This window comes from Mustela lutreola, chromosome 2, assembly GCF_030435805.1.
Source record: "Mustela lutreola isolate mMusLut2 chromosome 2, mMusLut2.pri, whole genome shotgun sequence".
In the NCBI taxonomy this organism is placed as follows: Eukaryota; Metazoa; Chordata; class Mammalia; order Carnivora; family Mustelidae; genus Mustela; species Mustela lutreola.
This window is the reverse complement of record NC_081291.1, coordinates 170787554-170800776: the sequence shown is the minus strand read 5'-3', so window position 1 is coordinate 170800776 and position 13223 is coordinate 170787554. Positions and strand designations below refer to the sequence as shown.

Sequence of the window (13223 nt, the reverse complement as noted above, 5' to 3'; positions counted from 1 at the left end):
TGCCAAAACTTGGCAAAAATATTGCCACAAAGGAAAATGACAGACCAAAATCCTTCATGAGTATAACAAAAATCTTTAACAAAATGTTAACAAATGAATTTTAGCAATACATAAAAAGTAATACATCAAGTTTTATCCCAGGAATACAAGATTGGTTAAATATTTTAAAATTAATGTAATTCATCATATTAACAATATATAGGGAAGAAAATCACATAATTATTCTAATTTCAAAAGAAGCCCTTGAAAAAATTCAATACCAAATTTTGACTTAAAAACCAAAACAAAAACTTAGAAATGTAGGAATAGTAGAGAATCTTTATTAATAAATGGCATCCATGAAAACCCTATACAGTGTTGTATATAATTTTAGTGTGAAATATTGAACACTTTCACCCTAAGATTGAGAACAATGAATATATGGTTATCTTCTATTTATTTTCCTTATTATTATGATACATGTAGCTAATACAAATGCAAGAAAAAGAAGACACGAAGATTATAAATGAAAAAATAAAAGTTTCTATGCTTGCTAAGTGTTTACATGCAAAGTCCTAAGAAATCTACTAAAACCAAGCCAAGCCAAAACAAACAAACAAACAAAACAAAACAAGAACTGTATTAGATTTTTAAGGCTTCTCCAACAAAACATCACAGACTGAATAGCTCACACAACAGAAATTTATTTTCTCATAGTTCTAAAGGCTAGAAGTCTAAGATCAAAGCGTGAGTCAGTCTGGATTTTCCTGAGGACTTTCTCTTGACTTTCAGTTGGCCATCTTCTCCTTATGTCCTCACATAGTCCTTTCTCTGTGTGTACATCCCTGGTATCGCTTTGTGGGTCCAAATTTCCCTTTCTTATAAGGATACCAGTCAGATTGGAATAGGCCACTACACTCACCACATTTAATTCAATTACCCCTTGAAAGGCTCTCTCTCCAAGTAATAGTCACATTCGGAGGTACCAGGGGTTACGCGTCAATATATGAATTTGGAGAAATCATAATTCAGCCCATAACAAGAACAAATAAGTAAATTTACCAACTTTGAGGGATGCAGGATAAATATACAAAATTCAATGGTATTTCACTACAGTAGCAGCAAAAAAAGAAAAGAAATTTAGAGAACAAAAAAGTTCATTTATAAGAAGAGCATTATAACCAAAATATCCTTACATAAAAATTAACAAAGATATGCAATACGATATTGAAAAAATAACAAACTACTCATATACACACCAAGGATGAATGTGCCAAACTGAGCACCACAACATGGATGAATCGTAGAGACATTATGGTGAGTGAAAGCAGCCAGACATAAAAAAGTATATACTATATTGTTCTATTTATATGAAGCTCAAGGGGAGGAAAAAACTACTCCATGGTAATACTTATCAGAACAATGTTTACCTATTTGGTTGTGGATTGCCTTAAAGGAGAGTGAGGGAGTTTTCTGAAGTGATTTATGTGTTCTATATCTTGACTGTGTGGTGATTACACAGATACATCCATTTACTAAAACTCATTGAACTGTACACTTAATTTCCCCATATTCACTATATATAAATTTTACTTCAAATGTGTGTGTGTGTGTGTGAGTGTGTGTGTGTGTGTGTGTGTATAAAACTGGAGTACCATACAATTTCCAGAGATGCGATATACTATAAAAAATTCAGAGAACAAGCTTTGAAGTCATACAAAGAGAACAATAATCCCAGATCTGCCACCTCCTATTTTGTAACCCTAGATGATTTGCATAACTTGTCTGACCCTGTGCTCTCCAGTGAGAAAACTAGGGATGATCATAATATCCATCACACATAATTATCAGGATGCTTATATAATATATGGAAAAGGGTTAGGGCAGTAACTAGCACATAAGATGTGCTGAAAAGTACTAAAAATTGCCCTGATTAAGGTACAAAACATATATATATATATATATATATATATATATATATATTTTTTTTTTTTTTTTTAAACTAAAGTAGTGATTTCATGTTTAGACTGGATTGTCTTCTCTGAGGTACATAACAATGCATGATACCTATGTGAGGGGACAGAGATGGATGAAGGATAAAAGAATAAAAGGAGAGGGGTACCTGGGTGGCTCAGGTGGTTAAGAGGCCGACTCTTGATTCTGGCTCAGATCATGATCTCAGAGTTCTGAGATCAAGCCCCGCATTGGGCTCCATGCCCAGCACAGAGTCCGCTTGGGATTCTCTCTCCCTCTTTTTCTGCCCCTCCCACCACTTGTGCTTTATCTCTCTCTCTAAAATAAACAAACAAAATCTTTCAAAAAAAAAAAAAAAACCAGCAGATGCACTGCTACAGTTAGGACCTAATGCTGACATGAGCATACCTAAAGGAGACTGAAGAACTTAATGCCATTTTATAGAAACACTGTGTGGATTAAACGAGGTGCAACATAAAAACTTATTTGGCTGGTGTCTGGTATTGAATAAACCTTCAATAAGCAGTCAAAATGAATTTATTTGTATTCACATCCTTTTCCTTTTCTTTTTCTTTTTTTTAGATTTATTTATTTTAGAGATAAAGAAAGAGATGCGTGAACACAAGCATGAGAGGCAAAGCGAGAAGGAGAGAGTCTCAAGCAGACCCTGGGCTGAGTGGGGAGCCTGAAACTGGGCTCAATTTCAAGACCCTCAGATCACAACCTCAGCTGAAACCAAGAGTCAGATGCTCAACTGACTGCATCACCTAGCTGCCGCCACATCCAGCTTTTTCTAAAACACAATGAACATGAAAGAGGTTTTTTTAAAAAAACTTTATTTTCAATTAGCTATAATTGCACCTTGGATAAACCTCATCGGCTATGATACTGCCACTGCACAAAGCTATAAAACTTTATTCAGAAAATATACTACATAAATCATTCCCTAACAGTTTACTCCAATTAGCTGGTATTCCTATTTTCACAAGATGCATTTGGAGCAGATTATTAAATCTTACTTACACAGTGACCTTAAAAACGTTACCCATCTTATAAATCCAATCTTAATGAAATACGTTTTTTTACTAGTTACTCAGTTATAGTTATCGCATTTTAATCTCCCTCCAATCAAAGCATTTTAATCATCTCTATTGCTCTTCCAATTTATTATCCTTTGTTTATCTAGTTCTAAATGTATGTGACAATGTTCCAATCTCAGCTAATTTTAAATGACTTTTGAATTTTTAAGACACTGAAAACTTTGTTAACGTTATCCTGAAAAGTCACTACATGTCTTAATGTAATCATATTTCTATCCATTCAGAAATTCTCTTAATCATGCTGCTTATCATAAGAATTATTTTGAGTGTGTGATTCTTTTTTTTTTTTTTTTTTTTTTTTAAGATTTACTTATTTGACACAGAGAGAGAGAGAGAAAACAAGCCCAGGGAGTGGCAAGCAGGCTCCCCTCTGAGCAGGGAGCCCAATGCAGAGCTTGATCCCAGAATTCTGGGATCATGACCTGAGTCAAAGGCATCCACTTAATCTACTGAGACACCCAGGTACACCTGAGTGTGTGATTTCAACATAACTCCTTTTATTTCTGTCTCAACAAAATGATTAAACATCATTCTCTGTTGTATCATTGGTCAACTTTTGATCATTTGTAAAATAAATTTGTAGGCTCTAGATTATTAGTATTTTTATTTTTTAGTGTTTTTCGTCTTTTTTTTCTTTTTTTGAAACATCTTCAATGCTGATCTGTTTTAATAATGAACAAAATCTTTCCAGGATGATGAGTAGGGAAAAATCAAGTGGTATGAAATACGAAAAATCAGTTATAGCTTTTACTGCTTACTGAGAGGCCTTTTAAGTAACAATGGAAACAATGAAAACTATCTTAAATTATCTCTATCATAGAATAATTTGAGGAAGGTAAGTGGAAAATAAAAATATTTTGGATACATCTGCTGAGAGCTACATATAATTTCTCAATCCTAAATTCCCTTAAAGTTAATCAATTACCTGTCTTGGCTTTGGAAACATTTCATGAACAGATAAGGATGATGCAGGATATAATTAACAGGGTTTTTACATATAAACATAAGAAGCTGAGATTTTTGAGGACAGGAATCACCATCCTATTCCTAAGACTGTGGATTTAGGCCCTGGAAATCATTTTTACATTAATATACTTTATTTTTTTCTTAAAAAAATATGCTAAATATGTTAATTTTCGTATACAAAAGTTAAATTTAGCCCAGACCTGGAATGAAATTCCACACTTTCTCTTTTAATATAATTTAAATTAATTATAGTTTTTTTTTAAGTTTTATTGAACATTGCTATTTTTACCTTCCATATATATGTATCAATTTTAAACTTTTCTTAGTATGCAGCAAAGGATCAGTAAGACAAAGATGTTCTTTCCTTATGAATATCATATATATCTATAGCATACTTCAACTGTTTAGGGAGCATTACGACAGCTCAGAATTCTGACATAAAAAGACTAGAGAATGATGAGTTGGAAAAACTGATTAATGGCCTTCTTTGTTGTTAATGTTTAGTTTTTTAAGATTCTATTTGTCAGAGATGGAACACAAGCAGGGGGACAAGCAGGCAGAGAGAGAGAAGCAGGCTCCCCACTGAGCAAGGAGACCATGCTGGGACTGGATCCCAGCGTTCTTGGATCATGATCTGAGCCAAAGGCAGACACTTAACTGGCCGAGACACCCAGGTGTCCCAGTTGTTAATGTTTATTTTGTTCTGTTTTGTTTTGGGCTACTTTGGATGCACTAAGAATGAATATAAATCACTCCCATATACAGGCAATCAGGAATCCAAAATGCATTTACAAACAGATGTAAAACTAGTCAGTATCTACATGGCAATAATCAATCACATTCAACCTGACACATTTTCATTTGAATTTATGTGGACAGAAATTACTTGCATTCTTCCTAGTTTTCTGAAAATAGCTTTGTAACATAGTTCAAAGAAAACAAAAGACAGAGATAGCCAGAAAGGGTACACTACATAGAGCAATTCATAATCTTGTTTGCCCATTTCAAAGTCTTCCACAATTTTTCCTTACACTAAAATATCTCCTTAAAATTCTTAAACTCCTTACAGTTGTATCCTAATTAGAGATGAAATTAAGAGTTTTAGTTTTGAAGACTTTAAGTAGTGACAACATGGCCCTTTACATAAGCTCACACAGAGATTATGGAGTATATTGGAAATAAGAAGTAGCTTCCTGTAAATAAGAAAGAGAACAAGATTTTGAAAGTCCCTACTATGGATAAAAACAAACGTTTCTAGGGGGAAAAGTGATAGGTGCTGATGGGGTAAGAAAACTTAACACCACGATTTGGGGCCGTGTCAGCAGGGAGCACTGCTGTGTGGAAGAGCACCAACCCATGCAGAGCAGCAGAGCCCACAACAGAGCAGGAAACTAGGGATGGAACTGAATATGGTATCTCATGTTGTTGGTGGTGTGGATTGCAATGACCACAGGCGAGGAATGAGCCCTGTTTCTAGCTTTCCAGATCTACATAAACCCAAAGTTCTTCAATGGGGGGAGGGATTTTTAAAAATCTTGATAGCGGATGAGGCACCTGGGTGGCTCAGTTGGTTAAGGGTGGGACTCTTGACTTCAGTTCAAGTGATGATCTCAGGGTTGTGAGATCAAGTCCCACATCCAGTTCATGCTGGGTATGGAGCCTACTTAAGATTCTCTCCCCTTCTGTCCCTACCCACTCCTCTTAAAAATAACAACAACAAAACCCTGATACTGAATTTCTAGTATAACCTCAGGCTGGATTTAATTTGACTTACAAAAATAGACTAATGTGACAGTTCTAGAACTGAAATAGAGTCTTCTTGATACAGTGCTAGGCCACTGATTAGTGTATTACAAGAAAGGATTATTTGTTCTGCATTTGCTTTTATTTTCACAGCCGATTTAGCATAGATTTCTTACTCTGGGAAAATGAAGATAAGAAATATAATACTAAAATGTAATTTTTTTTGTGGAATGCATGTGACAAATGGTTTCCTAAAAACCTCACAGTTTTAGTGTTTTTTCTAATAATTTCAAGATCAGACATTTGTAATGTGTTAAGGAAATTCAATATGGCATGTGAATGAATGAGCTTTCCTACCAGTCTATGAAATTTTCATCAGTCACGGTTTCACTGAAAGAGATTTTACCTCTAGAAGAGCCAACATATTCCTTTTATAGATATTTCAGGAAACAACATGAGTTATCAGAATATTATCACCCTTAAAAAGATCATAACATCATTTATATCTATCCAAACACTTAAAGGTTGACTCATATATCTATTTATTAGGTATTCATCCAGTGATTTCTAGGTGTCAGAAAGCGTGCCGAGGACACAGCAATGGGTTGAACAGGGAAAGTCCCTGCTCTCATAGAGCTAGTATTTCAGTGAGAAGGGGGAAAAAAAGGAAACAAATTATAGGCAGAAAAATTAAGTGTACAAAAGGGACATGAGTACCAAGGCAATGGAGAATAAAATTTACTGAAGGGGTCACGGAAGGATTTAATGGAAAGTTAACAACTGAGCAAAATTCTAAGACTATAGAAACAGAGATATATGTAGATGGCTAAACAAAGAGATTTGCAGGAGAGGGATAAAACCCAAAAACTAACAGCAACAACAAAACAACATAACCCCAAGGAAGGAGGATGTAGTGTGTCTGGAATGTTAGGAAGAACATAAATGTACGGCTAGACTGACTGAGAGGAGCGCGGTAGAAAATACTAAAGAGACATCAGAGCTATACACTATTGTAAGGACTCCTGAAACAGAAGAACTGATGATAGCAGTTAAATTCCAAGACTTCCAGATATTTACACAGGTATTAATGTCCAATATATTGTGTTTAAATTTGATGGTTATAAAATATTAACTTGTAGCATTAAATTTGCAAATGATTAAATTGTGCTGTATGTTCAGTTGCTATAACTGAGATCTAAATTATCAGTGATTAAAACAAGGTAAATGTTTATCTCTCTTGCATAAAAGTCTATTGCTAAGCAAATAGGCTGGCAGGATGGTTCCGCAGTATCAGGTACCCACGTTCCTATTAACTCCTCTGTCTTCAGGATTTTACCTTTCTCAGTAGCATCCACATGACTACTCTTGTGAGTGGGAGTGGGAAAAGGGAAATGTAAGGTTAGGGCTTTTCCTGTTAAGGGGTGACCAAGCAGTTGTACACATTTCTTTCCCATTGGAAAATATTTACTCAAGAATTACCAATAACTTGGGGCGCCTAGGTGGCTCAGTGGGTTAAGCCTCTGTCTTCGGCTCAGGTCATGGTCTCAGGGTCCTGGGATCGAGCCCCACATCTGCCTCTCTACTTGGCAGGGAGCCTGCTCCCTCCTCTCTCTCTGCCTACTTGTGATTTGTCTCTCTCTCTCTATGTTAAATAAATGAATAAAATCTTAAAAAAAAAAAAAAGAAAAAAAGAACTACCTATAACTTAAAGGAAGGCTGAGATAGGTAGTCTTTATTCCAAGTGGTTATGTGCCAAGTTAAAATTAGGGGTTCTACTATTAGATAAGAGGATAATGGATATTAGAGAACAAGTAGTTGTCTTTAGTTTAAGCAGATTCAAATAATACTTTAATTTTCAGATGCACTAAACATCCTTAAAAAGTGTGATATAAAGGAAAGAATACCTAACAAAAGGTCAAAGGATGTTAGTTCTACTCCAAATCTACCATGAATTAGCTAGCAACCTTGAATCAAAAACTTAACTTCTCTTATAGTCAGTATATCATCTGTAGTACTGAGCTGAAAATCCTCTGCTGTACCTAAACAAAGGATTCTCCCCAAAACTTTAGGTAAGTCACTTTTATCAAATGCATACTAATTATAAAACTCAGAAACTTGTACAGTGATCTAAAAACTCAAGAGAAGAAATATCTGGCCTCCAGCCAAACACCAGATATGTCTCTTCAAAGCCAATACAACTTCTCTTTATCCTTGAAAGTTTTTTAAGAAATACAAACTCAAGGTGAAAATGCTTCTATCTTTGTCCAGATGGAACTCTATGATTGTCTCACTGACAAGGGACAATGACCAGGATGAACGGACCACAGGATAAAGCACTGACATCCCTGAGGTCACAGGTGATACACAAGCTAGATAATCTTCTGGTACAGAGATAAGCAATGAGCCCAGGCAATGGATCCACTGCCACTACATTCATTTAAGCAAAGCCATCGGTTGCAAATGTGCCAGAGAACTCAAAGAAGTGCTTTATTTGGGTTTATAATTCACAGCAGAGACTACGATTATCTGTCATGTGATAGATCTTTTCAGGGATGCCTGGTTCTGGAGTCTTGCCACCCACCACCACCTTTCCAATGCTAGAGAAACATTCATTCACAGCGCCAATGGCATTTATACCAAAAGTCAGGTCCTTTCCTCTTCTCTCCATGACCACACTGCGATTTCCTCTGGAAATGGAGAGAGAAAAGTTGTCATTCTTCATGGCTGTGTCCAGAGGCAAAATTTGTAGGAAAGCTAGAAAATCTGGGAAAATGGTATCCAGACAAAACAAGGAAAAAAGATTCTAGCATCAACTGATGTAGTAACCTAACACATTTTTTAATAGAAAAAAAATTAAAGGAGGGGGGGCCTCACAGAACAAACTGAAAAACAAAAATATATGAGAACATCTCTCTAGGGGATAACAACTGTAATCTATTTGAAATAATTACAGTGATTTGATGCTACACTTTCTGATTTCAATAACTTTCATTTTAACCTGCTGAGTGAAAAACATGATTAAAATAAATGATGAAAACACATACTATAGTACATAATACAAATGTTCTATGAGAAACAGGCATGTCACTTTAATGTGCTAATTTGATTATCTGTTTAAAATGCAAAAACTAGTTATGATGACAGAGCATAAACAGATAAATGTTCATACCTCCACAGCAAATCTGACAGAGTGGGTTTCTGCCGATACGTTCAATAACTGAGTTGCTGAAAGTACAAAATTCAACTTATCCATTTTGGTCTATTTGATACAATGGGGATTGAGTCACTGGAATAAAAATTCTGATGCTTTCACTCAGTCTGCCTTTTTTCTTTTTTTTTTTTAAAGTCAGTCCTTTTGGTACTATGGGCTGGAAAAAAGACAAGATGCCAGTGCACAAGATATCCTTTCAAGGCCTAAAATTATTCATCCTTACTACATTCACCCTTGTTATGGATAAAGTGGGGAATAGTTTTTGTAAAGTGGGGAATAGTTACTATTCCTTTCAAAATAAATCTTCAAAAACAGTTAGTATATAAGTGAAAAGATCATTTACTTTAGAATAATAAAACCAGGATTTGAATCACCATTCTAACCATTTTTCACATGTGTTACAAGGATTTAACAATTCAATGAATATATGTATTTCATATCGATCATATATATATATATATAAATTAACTGTCCTGTTATAGGCAAACAAATGATCTCCTGATTTGAGCATGAAGTTTATGTAAAAGGCTCCACAGTACACCAGGTAGGAGTGTGAACTCAGATGCCAGACGGCTTGGGTGTGAATCGTGGCTGGTTGACTTCTCTCTGTGACAGTTTCCTCTTCTAGAAAATTAGGACAGTAACAGTATATATTGCATAGGATTGTTATGAGAGTAGAAAGAATTAATTTATTAGTACTGAGGAGAAAGAACCTGGGAAATCAGCCCAGGAAAAGAGGGGCGAGGAAGCTACATGGAGTCCTCGTTTTTCATAGTAAAGCAGACAGTGCCTTCAGTCCATGCAACTAAGCCCCTGAGGGAAAAGAAGGCTGAGACTCCAGGCTGGTCAGGGACCAAATCTCGCCTGCCAGAGCTCAGCCCCAGAGGGGAGGAGCCTGAGCACCACATCGCTTCAGATGAGGCAGAATCTCTCAGGAACTAGCATACGTTAGGGAGTTGCTTGCAGCAGAGACCCTGGAGGCTACCACCCACCCATGCTGGGCCCTTAGGCTACAATTTAGACCTCTTGTGATAACAAACAGAAAGAGGGAGCACTGCTTTTGCAGGCCTCTGTGTAAGAAGCTAAACTTCAGTTTTCTTCTCCCTCCTCCCGTTCCAATTCAAGGGCATAAGTCCTAGGAAGGAACCTGATGAATAAACTATTATCTCCCCCTTGAAAAGCTCACAACTAGTTAGACAAACACGCAAACAAAGAAGCATTGTACAATTAACTTGAGGGCTTCATAATGAGATATCATCTGTGCTGGGTCCTGAAGGATGAGTATGAATTCTCCAAGCCGACAAGGGAGAGAAAGAACCCAGAGGTAATATCTGATGCAAATATCATGAGGAAATTCTCAGAGGTGTGGAAACGCAAGCTTTGTTCCAAAAAGAGCATTTAATTAGAATCCTGGGTACCAGGGGAGGAACGAATGAGGAAGAATTAGGGAGGAGGCAAGAAAGAGGAGCTCTGGGGTAGCAGACTGGAAAGTTTTACCTTAGATATTGAAGGGCCTTCCTTTTGTGTTAGGATAAAGAGTCGGTTTATTCTGCAGGAAATCGGGAACCAACAAGTTTGAACACAGATGAGTGTGACATGGCCAGATTTACATTTTGATCTCAATCAGCAATGGTAATATGGAAAGTGCACTGGAAGGGAAAGACTGTTCCAAGGAAAGGAGGTTCGGGAACACAGACCACCAGAACTATGTCCACAGCAACTACAGTTACCAAAAAATGAATGGCAGTGAAAGAGAGTGGGCATTTTTGATTCCCACATACATCATAAATTCTCTACCTTATTATTATTATTTTTTTTTTTAGTAACACAAACAAATCAACTGGGAGGAATCATTGTAAGGGTACCTAATAGGAGGCATTTTAGGAAAGGAAATAAATACCATTGCAAAGTGAGAAGGGATTATACATTTTACTAGATGAGAAATCTCCCTAGGAATTAGTAAACCAACACAAACCTTTAATTTCATGCTTGTCTTCTCTGTTAAAACCTGTGTATGATTTGCTACATAAATACACAAGTACATACATTATATATACATACATACACACACATACACACACACATAAATGAAACTGGCCACATGAGTACTCTAGAAACATCTGATGCTGATAAGTAAACAGTGTCATTTGCTAGAAGTTCAACTCCACATTGACCCCATTTTAGCTCTCTATTTGACCCTTTCTTCTTTTCCAATTGGGAGAAGGGAAAATAAGTAAATGAGCCATAATTTTTGGCAATGCATATTTAAAATGAGGTCTGCCAAGTTCAAAACTGAAAATGCAGCAGCTGTTTGCACAAAACACGGGCCAAGAAATTCCTGCATGACTGACAATATGTTTTTGCTTCTGGCTGCACAATCTCTGACCAGGCTCTTCATTTCGGCAGCTGTCAGCTAAACCTTGAGAGGAGGGTTCTTCTCATTATAATAGAGAAGATCCCTAAAAGGGAGGGATTAAATGTTCCTAGTCGGGTAATGGAAGTGCTTCAGAGGAGGAAATCTGCACATTTGACCGGGGGGAATCTATGTGGGAATGGGAAAGTAATCATTCTTCCAATGTAGGTAGATTAGACACAACATATAGCCTGAATATTTGGAGAAGCATCTTACTTCTTTTGCAGAAGAGCGTTCTGGCACCTATGTATGGTTCCTGGGACTACAGGATACTCCTTCTTGAGCAGCATGGCCTGTACCTTTCTTTTTTTTTTTTTTTTAAGATTTTATTTATTTTATTTGACAGAGAGAGAGATCACAAGTAGGCAGAGAGGCAGGCAGAGACAGAGGGGGAAGCAGACTCCCCGCTGAGCAGAGAGCCCGATGCGGGGCTCAATCCCAGGACACCGAGATGGTCACCTGAGCAGAAGGCAGCGGCTTAATCCACTGAGCCACCCAGGCGCCCCGGCCTGTACCTTTCTGATGCAGGGCACAGCAGACACTTCTCTGTGATGACAACAGTGGAAGGGGTAGTAACAAACACTAACAAAGTGTTGAGGTAGCAGCATCTCCCACATCAGCCTGCAGCTGTGTTAGGACCAGGGCCAAAGGCCTTTGTGGAAGCAGTCCAACAGGGGCCATGGCTATTGTCTGGCAAGGCAGCGGCTAACAATGGGAGAAGCAATGCCTGAGACTCCAAATGTAAAGAAATTCCACCACCATACCTGCAGTTAACAGCACCCAAGGACACAGCAAAATGGTTTGGAAAACAGAAACCTGGGGGAGTTAGAGGACAAACAAATAACCCTTTCACTTTTCATGTTCCACTTCAAAACAAATAGAGAGAGGAAAGTTAGACAGATGGAGATAACATTATCATGCTTACTCCTGATAAAGCTGATTGCAGAATGTGGTTCAAGATCTGCAGTCAAATGAGCTCTAGACTTCATTCTAAATTAGATACTGGCATAGCTGGATAAGAGCAAGCAAAAGGCAGGCAAGATGGAGAGAATCCACAATTTGATGCCCTCTGGGCAAACTGGATCTGAAAAGTAAGAAGGAGGTAGGCTGTGCACATAAGAAATTGAGAATTCCTGGGGCGCCTGGGTGGCTCGGTGGGTTGGAGCCTCTGCCTTCAGCTCAGGTCATGATCCTGGGGTCCTGGGATTGAGCCCTGCATCGGGCTCTCTCCTCTGCAGGGAGCCTGCTTCCTTCCCTCTTTCTCTCTGCCTGCCTCTCTGTCTGCTTGTGATCTCTGTCTGTCAAATAAATAAATAAATAAAATCTTAAAAAAAAAAAAAAAAAAGAAAGAAATTGAGAATTCCTAATACAAAATTTGCCAGTCTTTCATCTATGGGTAGGAGCAAACACAGAAGATAGAAGCTCTCTCCTAACCTACCATAAGCTTTCCTCCTGAAATAAAGTGTTAATTTTCCCTTCTTTATGGAAATAGGAGGAGGGGGGAAATATTGTTTAACCATAATACTAACATTAACTATTATTTATTAAATGTTTGTTGTCTACCAGTATTGTACTTTGTGTACATTACCTAATTTAACCCTCACCCTAACTGCATAGAAAAGCTTCCTTGTGTTCATCTGCTTGTGTATGTGTGTGTGTTAAGAACACTTACTATGAGATTAAGTGCTCTTACCACATTTTATTTAACCATGTGGATATTTGGGTTGTTTCCCTAAGTTGGCTATGGTGAATAATGCAATGAACATGGGAGCACAGCTGTCTCTTCTAAGGCCCAGTTTCAATTCTTTTAATTAAATACCCAGAAAAGGGATTGCCA

At 37.2% G+C, this 13223-nt stretch overlaps 1 non-coding gene across 1 annotated transcript; it reads right to left on the bottom strand.

The window, feature by feature from the left end:
• Positions 1-2721: 2721 nt before the first annotated feature.
• Positions 2722-2859, bottom strand: LOC131826115 (U4 spliceosomal RNA). Its single transcript, XR_009351416.1, has one exon. It is a non-coding gene; the product is annotated as a U4 spliceosomal RNA (small nuclear RNA).
• Between the last annotated feature and the right edge of the window lie 10364 nt (positions 2860-13223).